Below are 21,317 nucleotides of genomic sequence, written 5' to 3'. Positions count from 1 at the left end.
ACAGAAGAGCCTGGTGGGCTGCCATCTATGGGGTAACACAGAGTCAGACATGACTGAAGCAACTTAGCAGCAGCAGCAGAGTGTCTATTAAGTTGATGATACTATCCCACCGTTTCAGTCTCTGTCACCTCTTTTCCTTCTGCCCTCAGTCTTTTCCTTCTGCCCTCCGTCTTTCCCAGAATCAGGGTCTTTTCCAATAAGTCCTTCACCATCAAGTGGCCAAAGTATTAGAGCTTCAGCATCAGTCTTTCCAATGAATATTCAGCGTTGATTTCCTTTAGGATTGACTGGTTTGATCTCCTGGCAGTCCAAGCGACTCTTAAGAGTCTTCTCCAGCATCACAGTTTGAAAGCATCAGTTCTTCAGCACTCAGCCTTCTGTCCGGTCCAACTCTAACATCCATCCATACATGACTACTGGAAAAACCATAGCTTTGACTATACTTTGTTGGCAAAGTAATGTCTCTGCTTTTTAATATCCTGTCTACTTTTAGCATTCATCCAAGGAACAGCATCTTTTAATTTTGTGGCTGCAGTCACCATCTGCAGTTATTTTGGAACCTGACAAAAGGAAATCTGTTACTGCTTCCACTTTTTCCCCATTATTTGCCATGAAGTGGTGGGACTAAATTCCACTATCCTCATTTTTTGACTATTGAGTTTAAGCCATCTTTTCCACTCTCCTCTTTCACTTTCATCAAGAGGCTCTTTAGTTCCTCTCTGCTTTCTGTCATTAGGGTGTTATCTTCTGCATACCTGAGATTATTGATAATTCTCTCAGTAATCTTGATTCCAGCTTGTGATTCATCAAGCCCAGTGTTTCTCATGACGTACTCTCTGCATATAAGTTAAATAAGCAGGATGACAATATAAAGCCTTGACATACTCCTTTCCCAATTTTGAACTAGTTTGTTGTTCCATGTCTGGTTCTAACTGTTGCTTCTTGACTTGCATCCAGGTTTCTCAGGAGGCAGGTAAAGTGGTCTGGTAGTCTCATCTCTTTAAGAATTTTCCACAGTTTATTGTGATTCACACAGTCAATGGCTTTTGAATAGTCAATGAAGCAGAAATAGATTTTTTTTTTTTCTGGAATTCCCTTGCTTTTTCTATGATCCATTGTATGCTGGCAATTTGATCTCTGGTTCCTCTGCCTTCTCTAAACCCAGCTTTTACATCTGAAAATTCTTTATGAACTGTTGAAGTCTAGCTTGAAGGATTTTGAACATTACCTTGCTAGCATGTGAAATGAGTGCAATTGTACAGTAGTTAGAACACTGTTTGGCACTGCTCTTCTTTGGCATTGGGATGAAGATATTCTAAACAAATTTTGGAGGACATCTTCATGACAATTACATTCCTTATTTCTGTAACTAGCCATGTAGTCATAGCTAGTATTCATAACTATCATTTTCCAATAGCCATTCTATATTCTCTTTGCCTTAAGGAAGCACCTCAGCTAGTCATGGTTCTTTAGCTGGTGAAGTGACCCAAACTTTCTTCCCTGAAGAGTCTGAGCCATTAGTAGTACAGACTGGATTGAGTGTTGTAGATTTCCATTGATTTTAATCACAAAGAGAGTTATCAGATAGATGAGTTCTAGGTTAGATGTTAATATCTGGCCTCTATTTGCATTTCATTGGGAAGGAAGAAGTGGGCCTCACATTGGATACTTACCATTAGACTCCTGTTTGCACTTCCTGAGACAAGATATAGGTCGACTTGAGTTGAGGAATTTACAATCAGCCTCCTGTTTGCTCTCCAGAATGGAAGTAAAAACAGAAACTGAGTAAATAGCCAGTTTTTGTCTCTTGAATTGGACAAGGCAATAGCACCCCACTCCAGTACTCTTGCCTGGAAGAATATACACCTCAAGGTAATAGTCATGGCAATAGTGAAGTTAATAATCATGGCAAGGATAAAGAAGGTAAAAAACCTGTTTTAATAAAGGATTGAGGGAACTCCACTTCCTGCCTTTTTGAGAAAAGAGAGACACTATGCAAACACCCTCTTCCAACAACACAAGAGAAGACTCTACACATGGACATCACCAGATGGTCAACACAGAAATCTGATTAATTATATTCTTTGCAGCCAAAGATGGAGAAGCTCTATACAGCCAACAAAAACAAGACCAGGAGCTGACTGTGGCTCAGATCATGAACTCCTTATTACCAAATTCAGACTCAAATTGAAGAAAGTAGGGAAAACCACTAGACCATTCAGGTATGACCTAAATCAAATCCCTTATGATTATACAGTGGAAGTGAGAAATAGATTTAAGGGCCTAGATCTGATAGATAGAGTGCCTGATGAACTATGGAATGAGGTTTGTGACATTGTACAGGAGAAAGGGATCAAGACCATCCCCATGAAAAAGAAAAGCAAAATGGTTGTCTGGGGAGGCCTTACAAATAGCTGTAAAAAGAAGAGAGGCAAAAAACAAAGGAGAAAAGGAAAGATGTAAGCATCTGAATGCAGAGTTCCAAAGAATAGCAAAAAGAGATAAGAAAGCCTTCTTCAGTGATCAATGCAAAGAAATAGAGGAAAACAACAGAATGGGAAAGACTAGAGATCTCTTCAAGAAAATTAGAGATGCCAAGGGAACATTTCATGCAAAGATGGGCTCGATAAAGGACAGAAATGGTATGGACCTAACAGAAGCAGAAGATATTAAGAAGAGGTGGCAAGAATACATGGAAGAACTGTACAAAAAAAATCTTCACAGCCTAGATAATCACGATGGTGTGATCACTCATCTAGAGCCAGACATCCTGGAATGTGAAGTCAAGTGGGCCTTAGAAAGCATCACTATGAAAAAAGCTAGTGGAGGTGATGGAATTCCAGTTGAGCTATTTCAAATCCTGAAAGATGATGCTGTGAAAGTGCTGCACTCAATATGCCAGCAAATTTGGAAAACTCAGCAGTGGCCACAGGACTAGAAAAGGTCAGTTTTCATTCCAATCCCAAAGAAAGGCAATCCCAAAGAATGCTCAAACTACCACACAATTGCACTCATCTCACATGCTAGTAAAGTAATGCTCAAAATTCTCCAAGCCAGGCTTCAGCAATACGTGAACCGTGAAATTCCACATATTCAAGTTGGTTTTAGAAAAGGCAGAGGAACCAGAGATCAAATTGCCAACATCCTCTGAATCATGGAAAAAGCAAGAGAGTTCCAGAAAAACACCTATTTCTGCTTTATTGACTATGCCGAAGCCTTTGACTGTGTGGATCAAAATAAACTGTGGAAAATTCTGAGAGAGATGGGAATACCAGACCACCTGACCTGCCTCTTGAGAAATCTGTATGCAGGTCAGGAAGCAACAGTTAGAACTGGACATGGAACAACAGACTGGTTCCAAATAGGAAAAGGTTTACGTCAAGGCTGTATATTGTCACCCTGCTTATTTAACTTATATGCAGAGTACATCATGAGGAACGCTGGACTGGAAGAAACACAAGCTGGAATCAAGATTGCCAGGAGAAATATCAATCACCTCAGATATGCAGATGACACCACCCTTATGGCAGAAAATGAAGAGGAACTAAAAAGCCTCTTAATGAAAGTGAAAGAGGAGGTGAAAAAGTTGGCTTAAAGCTCAACATTCAGAAAACGAAGATCATGGCATCTGGTCCCATCACTTCATGGCAAATAGATGGAGAAACAGTGGAAACAGTGTCAGACTTTATTTTTCGGGGCTCCAAAATTACTGCAGATGGTGATTGCAGCCATGAAATTAAAAGATGCTTACTCCTTGGAAGAAAAGTTATGACCAACCTAGATAGCATATTCAAAAGCAGAGACATTACTTTGCCAACTAAGGTCCATCTAGTCAAGGCTATGGTTTTTCCAGTGGTCATGTATGGATGTGAGAGTTGGACTGTGAAGAAGGCTGAGACCGAAGAATTGATGCTTTTGAACTGTGGTGTTGGAGAAGACTCTTGAGAGTCCCTTGGACTGCAAGTAGATGCAACCAGTCCATTCTGAAGATCAGCCCTGGGATTTCTTTGGAAGGAATGATGCTGAAGCTGAAACTCCAGTAATTTGGCCACCTCATGTGAAGAGTTGACTCATTGGAAAAGACTCTGATGCTGGGAAGGATTGGGGGCAGGAGGAGAAGGGAATGACCGAGGATGAGATGGCTGGATGGCATCACTGACTCGATGGACGTGAATCTGAGTGAACTCCAGGAGTTGATGATGGACAGGGAGGCCTGGCATGCTGCGATTCATGGGGTTGCAAAGAGTCAGACACGAGTAAGCAAGTGAACTGAACTGATGCCTGCACACAGAGGCTCCTTGGGGTCAAAAGTCAGGGGACAAGTCCAGGCCATATGAGTCTTGCTCTTCACAGAAGACTTCACTTCGAAATCCATTTTGGCTGAGAGTTCATGTGCACTTCAGGGGAGGGTCCTGAGACCAATTTACCAGTGAGGGACAAAGCAAGATGCGTTTCTTGCTTTTGGTGGTTTGCTTGAAGGAATATGAAGATCAAGAAAACTACCCACTTATAAAGGATTTAATTTTTCCAAAGGTGCAATTCTGTCTCTGAGCTTGCCATTGCACCTTTCTGCATGTACTTTTCTTTTCAACTAACTTACCTACTTGTTACCTTCTGAATTTGTTCTTGACTTAAGTAGGCAAGGACTAGGGACTCTAGCCTAACTGCTGGCCCTTGTGGTTCAGTGGTTAGGACTCTCAGTCCAGGAAACTAACATCTTGCTTCCAGCTGCTGCTTACTTCTGTGTTCATCCAAAATCATCGGTGCAGTAATGCTAACAGATACCTTGGGTCTTCTGTATTATCTTCTTCCTTAGTTCCACTGTAGGGTAGTAGCCTGATTTCCTTTTGGTTGTCAGAATTAATCATCCAAGCCAACATGATAACTTCCTTCTTTCCCATTGATTTGGAGGCATGAGAAGCCCAATAGAGGTTGAGAGGCAGTTAATTTACAGTTCAATAAATTATTGTTGTGTCTCCTGCTGGAAACATCCTTCCTTTCGGAACTAAGATGATGAGACCAGCTGAGTTAAGGTTGCAAGGACAAGAAGTACACATTTGCAAGTGAGTCACTAAACAAATACTAAGTGGTGCTGCTCTCATCTTGGACCTTGGTTCCTAAACTTAAGGGAGAAACAGCACCAAATATTTGATGCTGATTTACAGCATTTATGTCCTCCTGGAGAACACAGCCATAGTTCCTTATCCAGCACTGTAACTGAGAGTCCCTTTTTGACAAAAGAAATCCTTGGAATTTCTCAAGTAATGTATCTTTTTATGCTAATGAGATGACTGAGTGGGGCTTGAAGGGAGCTGCTGGGTGGTTTCAGGATGGGGGAATGGTTGCCAGGGGAAACAGTTATATGGATATAGGGTTGACGTTTTCAGCTCTTCTCTCCATCCTCTATTGATGGACAGAGGCTGGAGGTGGAATTGATCACTAACAAGTATTGATTTAATCATTCACACTTACATAAGAAAATTCCATAACAAGCCCTAACTAAAGGGGCTGAGAGAGCCTCTGGGTTGGCAAACACTTAAGGGGCTGGGGCTGTGGCAAAGAGGGATGGAAGGACCACCTTCCTTCCCACATGCCTGACCCTATGCGTTTCTTGCTTTTGGTGGTTTCTGACTTATAGCCTTTGTAATATGTGGGTCATTTCTTTATAACACATAAACGTGTGAAGTCGAATTGATAGGGTCCACATGGGGTCTCACTGATAAGATGTCTCGTTATGTTGACCTCGCAAATAATAAATCACAGTGATGCTTGAGACTGACCAAATTGCCCTAGTGGCATCCTGTTCTCACTGGCACCTATTTTCTCTGGCTATGTGACCATCTCTTCAGAGAAGTTTTCATTGGTGAGGTATAAAAAGAACCCTGTCAGAAAGGGAGGATGCTGGTTCTCCTTCAGAGCCTCACCCTCTCTTTTCCCTCTAATAAATTTCCCTTTTCTTGCCTGACTGCCCGGCTTGCTCACTTTTTCTCTGCACTCGCCTAACACTAATTACATGGACTACTTACAATTTCACATTAATAAATGGAGAATATAATACCTTTCTACAAGAAAATAATACTACTAGATAAAAAAAATTGTCATGAGATATGAAACAACTAACAGCTATCCTAGACATAGTGATAGTTAATGTAGCACTACTATTGACTGGTGTGATCACTCACCTAGAGCCAGACATCTTGGAGTTTGAAGTCAAGTGGGCCTTAGGAAGCATCACTATGAGCAAAGCTAGTGGAGGTGATGGAATTCCATTTGAGCTATTTCAGTCCTAAAAGATGATTTTCTTAAAGTGCTCTGCTCAATGTGCCAGCAAATTTGGAAAATTCAGCAGTAGTCATAGCACTGGAAAAGGTCAGTTTTATTCCAATCCCAAAGAAAGGCAATGCCAAAGGATGCTCAAACTACAGCACAATTGCACTCATCTCACACGCTAGCAAAGTAACACTCAAAATTCTCCAGCCAGGCTTCAACAGTACATGAACCATGAACTTCCAGATGTTCAAGTTGGATTTACAAAAGGCAGAGGAACCAGAGATCAAATTGCCAACAGACAATGGATCACAGAAAAAACAACAGAATTCCAGAAAAACATCTGCTGCATTGACTACACTAAAGCCGATGACTGTGGTGATCACAACAAACTGGAAAATTCTTAAAGAGATAGGAATACCAGATCACCTTACCTGCTTCTGGAGAAACCTGTATGAAGACCAAGAAGCAACAGTTAGAACCGGGCATGAAACAACAGACTGGTTCAAAATTGGGAAAGGAGTACATCAAGGCTGTATATTGTCACCCTGCTTATTTAACTTATATGCAGAATACATCATGAGAAATGCTGGGCTGGGTGAAGCACAAGCTTGAATCAATATTGCTGGGAGAATTATCAATTACTTCAGATATGCAGATGACACAACCCTAAGGGCAGAAAAAGAAAAGGAACTAAAGAACCGGTAGATGAATGTGAAAGAGAAGAGTGAAAAAGCTGGCTTAAAACTCAACATTCAAAAAACCAGGATAATGGCATCCAGTCCCATCAGTTCATGGCAAATAGATGGGGAAACACTGGAAACAGTGACAGACTTTATTTTCTGGGGCTCCAAAATCACTGCAGATTGTGACTGCAACCATGAAATTAAAAGGCAATTGCTCCTTGGAAGAAAAGCTATGGGCTAGACTTGGACCATAAAGAAGGCTGAATGCCGAAGAATTTATCCTTTTGAGCTGTGGTGCTGCAGAAGACTCTTGAGAGTCCCTTGATATGCAAGGAGATCAAACCAGTCAAGTTAGGAAATCAATCCTGAATATTCATTGGAAGGACTGATGCTAAAGTTCCAATACTTTGGCCACCTGATGCAAAGAGCCGACTCACTAGAAAAGACTTTGATGATGGGAAAGATTGAAGGCAGGGACAAGAAAGGGATGACAGAGTATGAGATGGTTGGATGGCATCACTGATTCAATGGACATGAGTTTGAGCAAGCTCTAGGAGATGGTGAAGGACAGGGAAGCCTGGCATGTTGCAGTCTATGGGGTTGCAAAGAGTCCTACATGACTGATGACTGAACAACAACTATTAATTACAAATATAAACATTTTTGAAAATTCATGGTTTTTTTTTGTTGTTAATTTATACCATATACTGAGCCATAAAAGCAAAATTTGAAGACCTTTTCCAGGATAAAATGGTTACAGAGTATTTTTTTTACCAAAATAAAATGAAAATTGAAGTCAATGAAAATAAATCTAGAAACCACTCAAATATTTAAAAACTTAATTATATGCCTTCAAATAATTCACAGGTTAAAGGATAAATCATAAAGAAATTTATAAAATAGGTGGAACTAAATAGAAATAAAATTTCAATCTATCAAACTTGAGGGATAAACTTATACATAAATGGATATTTAAATGTTTAAATGCTAACTTCAAACACTAAAGGTCAGTGTTTGAGGAAGTTTTTCAACAAAGGGAGTAGAGTGATTTTACTAAATATCCCACTAAATTTTCCAACAAGCTCAACTGAAAGTTGTAACTCAAAATGATATTTGAAAATACCATGAGGTAAATATTATTCAGATTTAATGTCAAATTATTAACATTGATTTTTTAATTTAGCACATGTTTCCTGTATTGGCAGGTGGATTCTTTACCACTAGTGCCACCTGGGAAGTCCAAGTATTTTATGAATATCATATAATTGGACTCTCATAAAAATAAGTACTATTCAACTTTTGTCAGAAAATTGACACATAGAAATATCAGGATATTAATGTCTAATATGAGACTTAGTAAGAATTAGAACTCATTTTGGAATCCAGGGAGTGAGACTCCATAATCTAAGTTCTTCTCTCTCATATTGTTCTGCCTCTAATTGCAGTGGTCTTTTGATGGCCTTTTACTTTAGTCAGTAGGATACACTGTGTTTGCTACAGGGCTTCCCAGGTGACTCAGGGGTTAAAAAAAAAAAAAAGTCTGCTGCCAATGCAGGAGACCCAAGAGATGCTTGTTCGATCCCTGGTTTGGTAAGATCCCCTGTAGGAGGTAATGGCAACCCACTCAATGAGTTCTTGCATGGAGAATTCCATGAACACAGGAGCCTGGCAGACTATAGTTCATGTTGGCCACAAAGAGTGTGACATGACTATTGCTTTTCTTCTGTTTTGGCTTTTTTTAACTAAATTTTATTGAACCAATATTTTTAATATTGACTCTGCTAAATGCTGTGAACAGAAATTACTTTATATGAGCAAGAAAAATCATTTTAATGATCGAGATTCAATGCATCTGTAGGCCTTTAAATGAAGACATAAGCTCCCCAGCACCATCAGTTCTGCACCACAGTAGAAAAATCTCTCTTGAAAGTGAATGAAAAGCACAAAACTGGCTATTCTGACAGAGCCAGGAAAAGAAGACCCTTCTCCAAAATTCTAGGTATATATATTTTTTCTATTCTAAAGTTTCACAGTGGGCTATACACTGCACGTACAGTAAATTTTGATGTATAAAAGTCATGTGAGCTAGGATGTTGCTTGAACTGCACAAGAAAATGCACACGACTTACAAGTGCACTTTGAGCAAGTACTATACAGTTATTGGAATGTGGATATGCAGTATGTTATATCTTCTAACAGAAAGTCTTCATAGCCAGCCAAAATTTTATTAGCACCTTATGATTTTAACTGATGTGGCTTTGAGAGTTGGTTATCTAGACATTGCTTCCTCAAATGATTTGGGAGAAAAGCAAAATAAATATTTCATAAATACAGAAGCAGTATTTAATATGCTTATTACATAGGAATTACATTCAAATTTGGACTTCCTTCATGGCTCAGATGATAAAGCATCTGACTACAAACTGGGAGACCCAGATTCAATCCCTGGGTTGGGAAGATCCCCTGGAGAAGGAAACCGGCAACCCACTCCAGTACTCTTGCCTGGAAAATCCCATGGATGGAGGAGCCTGGTAGGCTACAGTCCATAGTGTTGCAAAGAGTAGGTCACGACTGAGTGACTTCACTTTCACATTAGAATTTAAATTGTAAGATGAGAAAGATGCTACCTCTGAAAAGTGATTAATTCCAAGTTTAACACTGCATTAACTAGTATTGATTACTTTGCTGAAAAATATAAATGATGATTAAAAATTTCATATGTTAAAAAAGTAGAAAGGCATAAGAGTGAAATGTGTACAGTACTAATATATTGATCATTAAGCCAGCTACTCCCAAAAAAGTCAAGATACAAGTTATCTATTGCAGAATAAGAGAAAAACATTATCTTTGAGTTATGGCTCAATCTAAAGCTTCTATCACATCATTTATGATGATAATCTCCCAGGCAGCAGTGAAAATCATGCTCATGGACAGTTTTTCTATTACAGAAAATGAGATTTTGAGAGGAAAAGGACTAAATAATTTGAACAGCACTACTTAATTTTCACCAGAAAGGCTGGTCAGAATTGACTATGCAGTATTGATTACTTATTCAATGAATAAAACTCATTAGCCTGCACATAAGTAAGTAGATGGCATGTACTTTATGCCATCTTAGACTAATAAAAATAAGTTATATTTGCTTAAATTACTTAGATATATTCAACTGTAGATTACAAGAGAGGAAATGCGTGTCATGAATGACTTTAAAAGCTGTCTGAGTAAATTATTCATAAAAATTATTAAATGTTCTTTGGATGAATTAATCTACTCCTAAGTGAGGTTAATGTGTCATTCTATTGAAATGATACATATAGAAATAATCTAATTTCTTTTTGAAATTGACATATTCTTATTCTTTCTAGTCTTTTATAAATGAGAGAAGCAGATTGTACCAGTAGGTAGCATAACTTCTGTGGTAGGTCCAATCAGAGTAATTTCATTTGCTAAATATAAATTATTTTAGCTGATAAGTATAATCTGTTTTTGAATTCTCACAGTCTGACTTACCTCTTTCTATTAAGTTAAAAATATTTTCAGGATCTAAAAATAGATACATTAAAGTGGTTATTTGTTTATCTTTAATTCTCTGGCCCTGATACTGGGAAAGATTGAAGGCAAAAGGAGAAGGGGGTGGCAGAGGATAAGATTGTTGGATAGCATCATCAACTCAATGGAAATGAATTTGAGCAAATTTTGGGAGATAGTGGAGGTCAGAGAACCTTAGTGTGCTGTAGTACATGAGGTCACAAAGAGTCAGACACTACATAGCTACTGAATGAAAATAAAAACAAACAATAAATTCTCTGACATTGTGATAACCTATAAGGGAATATCTACTTCATCTTAGTGTCTTCATCAACAGAAGACTAGATTCTTCCAGACAAAGCAAATTTATAACACTAGAAGCAACACCGATTCAATGCCCAAAGCACTCATTCTCATTCCAATTATGTAAAAGGTGTGACACAGACATGTATATTGGGATTATATATGTTGAGAACCAAAGGAGAAAGAATAAATATAAGTTAGATGTGGAACATTTTATTTCTGATAAAAGCTGGATTGGGTACATGAAATACATGTGCTGCCATATAATCTAGTAATAAAAAAACACATTCATTTACAGGCAGCACTACACAGCTGCAATTTCCACTGCAACCACAAGTTAATAGTTATTTGCCTTACTGAAGGAACACTTGGTTAAAAGGAATTGGGACTGTGCTATTAGAAGCAACTGTGTGGGTAAAATATGAATTTTAATTCCTTTTGACACCAATTTAGATATTTGAACACTGAAATATTAACATATTGTCAAGTAAATAGTATATTTTGACTGATATTTCAATATTTATTAATTTGAAAGGATTATGTTTGGGGCATTTACATATTACTGCCATAATATTATTAGTATACAGCTGTGATATAATTTCACTATAAAATACAACCTTTAAATAGCTATTTTTGACAAAATAGTACAGTTCAGTTCAGTTGCTCAGTCGTGTCCAACTTTTTGCGACCCCATGAACTGCAGTACGCCAGGCCTCCCTGTCCATCACCAACTCCCAGAGTTCACTCAAACCCATGTTCGTTGTGTCGGTGATGCCATCCAACCATCTCATCCTCTGTTGTCCCCTTCTCCCCATTCACTCAATCTTTCCCAGCATCAGGGTCTTTTCAAATGGGTCAGCTGTCCACATCAGGTGGCCAAAGTATTGGAGTTTCAGCCTCAGCATCAGTCCCTCCAATGAACACTCAGGACTGATCTCCTTTAGGATGGACAGGCTGGTCTGCTTGCCTTCCAACGGACTTTCAAGAGTCTTCAACACCACATTTCAAAAGCATCAATTATTCTGTGCTCAGCTTTCTTTATAGTCAAACTCTCACATACATATATGACTACTGGAAAAACCATAGCCTTGACTAGATGGACCTTTGTTGACAAAGTTATGTCTCTGCTTTTTAACATGCTTTCTAGTTTGGTCATAACTTTCTTTCCAAGGAGCAAGCGTCTTTTAATTTCATGGCTGCAATCACCATCTGCAGTGATTTTGGAGCCCAGAAAAATAAAGTCTGTCACTGTTTCCCCATTTATTGGTCTGCTATTCCCATCTCTTTCAGAATTTCTCACAGTTTATTGTGATCCACACAGTCAAATATTTTTGCATAGTCAATAGAGCAGAAATAGATGTTTTTCTGGAACTCTCTTGCTTTTTTGGTGATTCAGTGGATGTTGGCAATTTGATCTCTGGTTCCTCTGCCTTTTCTAAAACCAGCTTGAACATCTGGAAGTTTATGGTTCATGTATTGCTGAGGTCTGGCTTGGAGAACTTTGAGCATTACTTTACTAGCGTGTGAGATGAGTGCAATTGTTCGGTAGTTTGAGCATTGTTTGGCATTACCTTTCTTTGGGATTGGAATGAAAACTGACCTTTTCCACTCCTTGGCCACTGCTGAGTTTTCCAAACTTGCTGGCATACTGAGTGTAGCACTTTCACAGCATCATCTTTTAGAATTTGAAATAGCTCAACTAGAATTCCATTGGTTCCACTAGCTTTGTAGTGATGCTTCCTAAGGCCCACTTGACTTCACATTCGAGGATGGCTGGCTCTAGGTGAATGGAAGTGATCACACCTTCGTGATTATCTTGGTCATGAAGATTTTTTTTTTGTACATTTCTTCTGTGTATTTTTGTCACTTAATATCTTCTGCATCCATACCATTTCTTTCCTTTATTGAGCTTATGTTTGCATGAAATGTTCCCTTGGTATCTCTAATTTTCTTGAAGAGATCTCTAGTCTTTTCCATTCTATTGTTTCCTTCTACTTCTTCGCGTTGATCACTGAGGAAGGCTTTCTTATCTCTCCTTGCTATCTTTGGAACTCTGCATTCAAATGGGTATATCTTTCTTTTTCTCCTTTGCTTTTCACTGCTCTTCTTTTCACAGCTATTTGTAAGGCTTCCTCAGATAGCCATTTTGCTTTTTTGCATTTCTTTTTCTTGGGGATGGTCTTGATCCCTGTCTCCTGTACAATGTCACAAACCTCCAGCCATAGTTCATCAGGCACTCTGTCTATCAGATATAGTCCCTTAAATCTATTCATCTCCACTGTATAGTCACAAGGGATTTGATTTAGGTCGTATCTGAATGGTCTAATAGTTTTCCCCTCTTTCTTCAAATTAAGTCTGAATTTGCAAGAAGGATTTCATGATCTGAGCCACAGTCAGCTCTTGGTCTTATTTTTGCTGACTGTACAGAACTTCTCCATCTTTGGTGGTAAAGAATATAATCAATCTGTCTGTGTTGACTATGTGATGATGTCCATGTGTAGAATCTTCTCTTGTGTTGTTGGAAGTGGGTGTTTGCTATGACCAGTACGTTCTCTTGGCAGAACTCTATTAGTCTTTGCCTTGCTTCATTCCATATATCAAGGCCAAATTTGCCTGTTACTCCAGGTGTTTCTTGACTTCCTAATTTTTCATTCCAGTCCCCTATAATGAAAAAGACATCTTTTTGGGGTGTTAGTTCTAAAAGGTCTTGTAGGTCTTGATAGCACCGTTCAACTTCAGCTTCTTCAGCTTTATTGGTCAGGGCATAGACTTGGATTACCGTGATGTTGAATGGTTTGTCTAGAAACAAACAGAGATCATTTTGTCGTTTTTGAGATTGCATCCAAGAACTGAATTTCGGACTCTTTTGTTGACTATAGTGGCTACTCCATTTCTTCTAAGGGACTCCGGTCCACAGTAGTAGATATAATGGTCATCTGAGTTCAATTCACCCATTCCAGTCCATTTTAGTTTGCTGATTCCTAGAATGTCTATGTTCACTCTTGCCATCTCTTGTTTGACCACTTCCAATTTGCCTGATTCATGGACCTAACATTCTGGGTTCCTATGCAATATTTTTCTTTAAAGCATTGAATCTTGCTTCTACTACCAGTCCCACCCACAACTGGGCGTTGTTTTTGCTTTGGCTCAATCCCTTCATTCTTTCTGGAGTTATTTCTCCACTGATCTCCAGTAGCATGTTGGGCACCTACTTACCTGGAGTGTTCATCTCTCAATGTCCTATCTTTTTGCCCTTTCATACTGTTCATGGGGTTCTCAAGGCAAGAATACTGAAGTGATTTGCCATTCCCTTCTCCAGTGGACCACATTCTGTCTTATAAAATACAACCTTTAAATAGTTATTTTTGAAAAAATAGTAAGGGCAACAAAATAGTAGTAAAATACTCTCTAGGAGCATGCCAAGATCTGGGGATGGAAAAAATGTTATCGTATCCAAAGTCACTTCAAACCTTTTCAGGTCTAAGTCAAACTGTAGTATCTCAGAAGGATCCACAAAATGCAGAAGATGCTATTTATGGAACTGCCTCATAAAGGTAGGAACAGGAGCTGGCCTGTCCTGATAAACACCTGTTTCCCTCTGCAAGGACTAGATGCATTTCTAACAGACATTTTGGTTAAGCTCAATGTGGTAAGATAGGAGAAGGGGTATGAAAGAAGAGCTGGGAAATGTTAGGACTAGCTTCTATTTCTCTGACTTTCTATTTCCATGTGGAGTTATTTTTGTCAGAAAAAAATCTTCCTATGTCTATTCATATCTCCACAATAATGTTCTTGGCTATAAAGAAATAAATAAAATCTGTGTATTGTGGAAAGTAGAAAATAGCTAAAGAAATGAATGATTTTACAAAGACAATTTCTGGTCAAGATGTTGAAAATGTTATCTGCTATTTTCTTATTTCTTACAACATATGACAAGAGAAAGTTACATTAAAGGAAGGAATTTAAACATGAAAGAATCAGGACTTCATGATTTGAAAAATCCTCATCGTCTATATACATCAAATGGTGTTAAAATTGAGAAATTGTTTTGAGCAAAGATAAACTTAGAACAATGCCCCCAAAACATAGCTCAAAGCATGTGGCAAATTGAGCATGTGATTTTAAAAACCTTTGCTAAGTTCTCTTAAACTATGAGTTAAAAAAAAAAAAAAAGTTAGCTTAATGTCATTAAATTTTGAAGGTGTTTAAGTATCACTGCAGATGGTGATTGCAGCCATGAAATTAAAAGACGCTTACTCCTTGGAAGAAAAGTTATGACCAACCTAGATAGTATATTCAAAAGCAGAGACATTAATTTGCCGACTAAGGTCCATCTAGTCAAGGCTATGGTTTTTCCAGTGGTCATGTATGGATGTGAGAGTTGGACTGTGAAGAAAGCTGAGAGCCAAAGAATTGATGCTTTTGAACTGTGGTGTTGGAGAAGACTCTTGAGAGTCCCTTGGACTGCAAGGAGATCCAACCAGTCCATTCTGAAGGAGATCAGCCCTGGGATTTCTTTGGAAGGAATAATGCTAAAGCTGAAACTCCAGTACTTTGGACACCTCATGCGAAGAGTTGACTCATTGGAAAAGACTCTGATGCTGGATGCTGGAAGGGGTTGGGGCAGGAGGAGAAGGGGACGACAGACAATGAGATGGCTGGATGGCATCACGGACTCGATGGACATGAGTCTGAGTGAACTCCAGGAGTTGGTGATGGACAGGGAGGCCTGGTGTGCTGTGATTCATGGGGTCACAAAGAGTCGGACATGACTGAGCAACTGAACTGAACTGAACTGAACTGAAGTACAGTTCAGACACACACACACACACACACACACCCTTTGGAGTATTTATGGGTCACTTCATAGATTCACTCAATCAACTAAAACAGCTTCTATAAAAACTTGAGATCAAGATGGTGATACAGAAGGCTTCTGACATTCTCTCCTCCTAAGAACACACTAAATACACAGGTTCACATGGATCAACTTCCTTTAAGAGAAATTCAGAAATTAGTGGAGTGACTCCTACGTATTGAGTAACTGAGAAACTAACCACATCAAAACAAACAGGAAAGACTGAGATGCATTCTTCCTAAAAACCCCATTCCCTGTACAGTGACTTATAATCAGAAGGTAACAGCAAACTCCCAGATTCTCTCTGAGGAATTAAGTGTTCGGACTACACATACAAAGACCTAATTTTCAAGCTATCACCTGAGGTGTTTGCTGTGCTTAGTCACTCAGCTATGTTCAGCTTTTTATGACCCCATGGCCCATAGCCCACCAGGCTCCTTGGTCCATAGGAACTCTCCAGGAAAGAATACTGGAGTAGGTTGCCATACCCTCCTTCAGGGGATCTTTCCAACCCAGGGATGAACCCAGTCTCCTGCATTGCAAGTGGATTCTTTACCATCTGAGCCACCAGGGAAGCCCAAGAAGATTAGAGTGGGTCCCTTCTCCAGGGGATCTTCCCAACCCAGGAATCAAATCAGGGTCTGCTGCAATGCAGGTAAATTCTTTACCAGCTGAAGCCCATCACATGAGGTATGGGTCCCCAAATAACTTAGTTCTAATAGCATATTCAAAAGCAGAGACATTACTTTGCCAACAAAGGTCCGTCTAGTCAAGGCTATGTTTTTCCCAATAGTCATGTATGGATGTGAGAGTTGTACTGTGAAGAAAGCTGAGCACTGAAGAATTGATGCTTTTGAACTGTGGTGTTGGAGAAGACTCTTGAGAGTCCCTTGGACTGCAAGGTGATCCAACCAGTCCATTCTAAAGTCCTGGGTGTTCTTTGGAAGGCATGATGCTAAAGCTGAAACTCCAGTACTTTGGCCACCTAATGTGAAGAGTGGACTTATTGGAAAGGGATGCTTGGAGGGATTGGAAGCAGGAGGAAAAGGGGAGGACAGGATGAGATGGCTGGATGGCATCACTGACTCGATGGATGTAAGTTTGAGTGAACTCTGGGAGTGCTTGATGGACAAGGAGGCCTGGAGTGCTGCAATTCATGGGGTCGCAAAGAGTTGGACATGACTGAGCGACTCAACTGAACTGAACTGAATAGCCAATGGTGCTTTGCATTCATGAGTCCCTTATGAGTATAGTTAAAAAAAAAATAGCATTAGGAAGCATTGCAAACAGAGCAGACGATATGGAAGAGAGAGTCAGTGAAAACTGGGAAATTGGCATTGATATATATATACACTATAAAATAGATAACTAATAAAAACCTACTGTATAGCACAGAGGAATCTACTCAATACTCTTTAATGGTCTAAATGGGAAAATAATTTTAAAAAGAGTTATATATATATATATATATATATATATATATATATATATATATACACACACACATACATAAAAATGATTCACTTTGCTGGACACCTGAAACCAATACCACACTGTAAATCAACTAGACCTCAATAAAATTTTTTTAAAAGATAAATTTTAGATATAATTTGTGTAGAAGGGGAAAGAGAACTAAGATTTTTTAAAAGTGAAGTAATTCTCCAAGAACTATTCTCTCCATTAGAAAAGGCAACATGAGGGTAATGGGTATCTTGGAAGAAGAGAGGGAGAAGAAACAGAGTTTATTTAAAGAAATAATAGCTGAGAACTTCTCAAACGTGGAAGGGACAACCAAGTCTACCAAGCTAAGAGAATACCTAATTACCCCAATGCAAAAAGATGTCTCCAAGACACCTTATACTTAAGTTATCAATGATAAAAAGAATTTTAAAAACAGTCAGGGGTGGGGGGAATCAGAACTTACAGGAGAAACCCAATTAAGCTATACACTGACTTACAGCTGAAATGCTAAGACCAGGAGAGAGGGAGACTGCAGAAAGACATGCTAAAAACACTGAAAGATAAAATCTATCCTCCAAGAACCCTCTATCCAGCAAAGTTATCTTTCAGATATGAAGGGGAAAGTCTTTCTTAAACAAACAAAAACTGAAGGAATTCATTGCCACCAGCTCTACTTTATGAAAAAGTAGAAAAGAGATTTTCTACTTGAAATGAAAAGGCAAAAAATACAGAGTACTGTCAGTAAGGTAATAAATATAATCAGAAAATTATAACTCTAAATCAGAATGAGTTGTTAAACATTTACATCATAAAGGTTAAAAATATATCTCCTATTCAGACATTTTGCACTATTTCTACACTGGTCAATGGAGGTTATATACATTTAACACACTGATGGTATTTTGCAAATTTAATTACCCTAATCATAACAAGCTATGCTATTCATTTATTCTTGCATGTATTCATTCATTTACCATATATTTATTAAACATCTACTATTTTGAAGTTACACAGTTAAGCACTGGATACATAAGAGTGAAAAAATGAAATAAAATTTCTCTTCTTATGTGGCTTAAAATCAGGGGCTGATATAATTACTTCCTGAGTATATATTCTCTGGGAAATGGCAATCCACTCCAGTATTCTTGCCTGGATAATCCCATGGACGGAGAAGCCTAGTAGGTTACAGTCCACGGGGTCGCAAAGAGTTGGACACGACTGAGCGACTTCACCTTCACCCTCACCTGCAACACTGACAGAATGTGGCCCACTGGAGAAGGGAATAGCAAGCCACTTCAGTATTCTTGCCTTGAGAACCCCACGAACAGTATGAAAAGACAAAATGATAGGATACCAAAAGAGGAACTCTGCAGGTCAATAGGTGCCCAATATGTTACTGGAGATCAGTGGAGAAATAACTCCAGAAACAATGAAGGGATGGAGCCAAAACAAAAACAATACCCAGCTATGGATGTGATTGGTGATAGAAGCAAGATCTGATGCTGTAAAGAGCAATATTGCATAGGAACCCGGAATGTCAGATCCATAAATCAAAGCAAATTGGAAGTGGTCAAACAAGAGATGGTAAGGGTGAACGTCAACATTCTAGGAATCAGCGAACTAAAATGGACTGGAATGGGTGAATTTAACTCAGATGACCATTATATCTACTACTGTGGGCAGGAGTCCCTTAGAAGAAATGGAGTAGTCATCGTGGTCAACAAGAGTCCAAAATGTAGTGCTTGGATGCAATCTCAAAAACGACAAAATGATCTCTGTTTGTTTCTAGGCAAACCATTCAACATCACGGTAATCCAAGTCTATGCCCTGACCAATAACGCTGAAGAAACTGAAGTTGAACGGTTCTATGGAGACCTGAAAGACCTTTTAGAACTAACACCTAAAAAAGATGTACTTTTCATTATAGGGGACTGGAATGCAAAAACAGGAAGTCAAGAAACACCTGGAGTAACAGGCAAATTTGGCCTTGGAATGTGGAATGAAGCAGGGCAAAGACTAATAGAGTTTTGCCAAGAAAATGCACTGGTCATAGCAAACACCGTCTTCCAACAACACAAGAGAAGACTACACATGGACATCACCATATGGTCAACACCAAAATCCGATTGGTTATATTCTTTGCAGACAAAGATGGAGAAGTTATATACAGTCAACAAAAACAAGACCAGGAGATGACTGTGGCTCAGATCATGAACTCCTTATTACCAAATTCAGACTCAAACTGAAGAAAGTAGGGAAAACTGCTAGACCATTCAGGTATGACCTAAATCAAATCCTGTATGATTATACAGTGGAAGTGAGAAATAAGATTTAAGAGTCTAGATCTGATAGATAGAGTGCCTGATGAACTATGGAATGAAGTTTGTGACATTGTACAGGAGACAGGGATCAAGACCATCCCCATGGAAAAAAGCAAAATGGCTGTCTGGGGAAGTCTTACAAATAGCTGTGAAAAGAAGAGAGGCGAAAAGCAAAGGAGAAAAGGAAAGATATAAGCGTCCAAATGCAGAGTTCCAAACAATAGCAAGAAGAGATAAGGAAGCCTTCTTCAGTGATCACTGCAAGGAAATAGAGGAAAACAATAGAATGGGAAAGACTAGAGATCTCTTCAAGAAAATTAGAGATACCAAGACAACATTTCATGCAAAGATGGGCTCGATAAAGGAAAGAAATGGTATGGACCGAACAGAAGCAGAGATATTATGAAGAGGTGGCAAGAATTCACGGAAGAACTGTAATAAAAAGATCTTCATGACCCAGATAATCATGATGATGTGATCACTCATCTAGAGCCAGACATCTTGGAATGTGAAGTCAAGTGGGCCTTAGAAAGCATCACTATGAACAAAGCTAGTGGAGGTGATGGAATTCCAGTTGAGCTGTTTCAAATCCTGAAAGATGATGCTGTGAAAGTGCTGCACTCAATATGCCAGCAAATTTGGAAAACCCAGCAGTGGCCACAGGACTGGAAAAGGTCAGTTTTCATTCCAATTCCAAAGAAAGGCAATGCCAAAGAATGCTCAAACTACCGCACAATTGCACTCATCTCACATGCTAGTAAAGTAATGCTCAAAATTCTCCAAGCCAGGCTTCAGCAATATGTGAACCGTGAACTCCCTGATGTTCAAGCTGAATGTAGAAAAGGCAGAGGAACCAGAGGTCAAATTGCCCACATCTGCTGGATCATGGAAAAAGCAAGAGAGTTCCAGAAAAATATCTACTTCTGCTTTATTGACTATGCCAAAGCCTTTGACTGTGTGGATCACAATAAATTTTGGAAAATTCTTCAAGAGATGGGAATACCAGACCACCTGACCTGCCTCTTGAGAAATCTGTATGCAGATCAGGAAGCAACAGTTAGAACTGGACATGGAACAACAGACTGGTTCCAAATAGGAAAAGGTTTATGTCAAGGGTGTATATTGTCACCCTGCTTATTTAACTTATATGCAGAGTACATCATGAGAAACGCTGGACTGGAAGAAACATAAACTGGAATCAAGATTGCCGGGAGAAATATCAGTCACCTCAGATATGCAGATGACACCATCCTTATGGCAAAAAGTGAAGAGGAGCTAAAAAGTCTCTTGTTGAAAGTGAAAGAGGAGAGTGAAAATATTGGCTTAAAGCTCAACATTCAGAAAACGATGATTGTGGCATCCAGTCCCATCACTTCATGGGAAATAGATGGGGAAACAGTGGAAACAGTGTCAGACTTTATATTTTGGGGCTCCAAAATCACTGCAGATGGTGACTGTAGCCATGAAATTAAAAGACACTTACTCCTTGGAAGAAAAGTTATGACCAACCTAGATAGCATATTCAAAAGCAGAGACATTACTTTGCCGATTAAGGTCCGTCTAGTCAAGGCTATGGTTTTTCCTGTGGTCATGTATGGATGTGAGAGTTGGACTGTGAAAAAGGCTGAGCGCTGAAGAATTGATGCTTTTGAACTGTGGTGTTGGAGAAGACTCTTGAGAGTCCCTTGGACTGCAAGGAGATCCAACCAGTCCATTCTGAGGGAGATCAGCCCTGGGATTTCTTTGGAAGGAATGATGCTAATGCTGAAGCTCCAGTTCTTTGGCCACCTCATGCGAAGAGTTGACTCATTGGAAAAGACTCTGATGCTGGTAAGGATTGGGGGCAGGAGGAGAAGGGGACGACCGAGGATGAGATGGGGGATGGCATCACGG

Source organism: Oryx dammah, unplaced genomic scaffold (genome assembly GCF_014754425.2).
Source record: "Oryx dammah isolate SB20612 unplaced genomic scaffold, SCBI_Odam_1.1 HiC_scaffold_3, whole genome shotgun sequence".
Taxonomy (NCBI): Eukaryota; Metazoa; Chordata; class Mammalia; order Artiodactyla; family Bovidae; genus Oryx; species Oryx dammah.
Note: the sequence above shows the minus strand (reverse complement) of the source record.